At 31.7% G+C, this 1,104-nt stretch overlaps 1 pseudogene; it reads right to left on the bottom strand.

Moving 5' to 3' along the window:
* Window positions 1–680: 680 nt before the first annotated feature.
* LOC105819530 overlaps window positions 681–1,104 on the bottom strand; it is a 52,458-nt pseudogene continuing 52,034 nt past the window's right edge.

Below are 1,104 nucleotides of genomic sequence, written 5' to 3'. Positions count from 1 at the left end.
AATCATGAAATCTTACATTTGTCAACTATCTACAAATCTACAATTCCTTCTCAACTAATAAAGTAAGAATTCAAATAAAAATATCAGGTACATTAATTTCCACGAGACAAAGATATTCTACAACAGAGAGGACTCCTGCTAAAGAAAAAAGCCTAAACTGTTCAGAAACACAAAGACAATAGTGACTTCTTACTCACAGACAACATGATCATGGCTGTTCACCTTTTTCTTATTCCACTAAACACCAAATTTATGACAAACATAAAACTAAATAAATAAGTAAAAATTGGGTAAAGTCACATCACTGCTTCAAACTTGAGCATCTTACCTGTCATCAGCGATTTTTGCTAAATATACTTGAATGTATTAATGAACACCTGACAGAGAAGAAAGACACCTGATTTATCTTGCTTTGAAAATAGAATGTTCTACTTTGAAGAAGAATGCTATGTACTGAGTGTAGGAATCCTGAGAAACCCAAAAGGTAAGGGCAGTGATTGGTATATTCTCAGTTCCATGAGAGTAGAAAACATCTTCTGAACACTATTTCCTATCTTTTACTATATTCCTCACATTATAACAGACTTCACTAATTGTTCAATTAATAATTAAAAAGCAACCCTAAGAAGCAGAATATTTGGGTAGTAGAAATCCTTCTTAGATTGGGTAGCTATAGTAAATTAGAAGCGCCTTTTGATTTGTGGCTGTCCAAAAATTAAGAACAGCATCAGTGGAGGTTCTTTTCCAGAGTGAGCAGTTACTGTAAGTAGAGAACTATTTTTAAGGCTTTTACCTAAAAAAGAACAATATGAAAAGTACCAAAACTATGTAAAGACACAATAGATCAAAAGCCAAGCCACTTCTATCATTAATCAAAGGAAATGTTGTCACTAAAACACTTTTGCTGCTGTAAACAGAGCAAAACTTGAGAACATTTTTTATTTTGTTCTTCAAATTCAAGAGAATATATCTCAGCTGTAAAGCTAAAGCAAATGATCATAAAGACTAGTCTAAAAAATGGAAAGATTTTTTTGAGAAACATGATTTTGTTAAATATACACAAAACAACCCACTAGAAATTACAGAAAAATAAATTCGTGATGA

The sequence above is a fragment of the Propithecus coquereli genome, unplaced genomic scaffold, assembly GCF_000956105.1.
Source record: "Propithecus coquereli isolate 6110/MARCELLA unplaced genomic scaffold, Pcoq_1.0 Scaffold488, whole genome shotgun sequence".
Taxonomy (NCBI): domain Eukaryota; kingdom Metazoa; phylum Chordata; class Mammalia; order Primates; family Indriidae; genus Propithecus; species Propithecus coquereli.
This window is presented reverse-complemented; position numbering and strand designations above follow the sequence as displayed.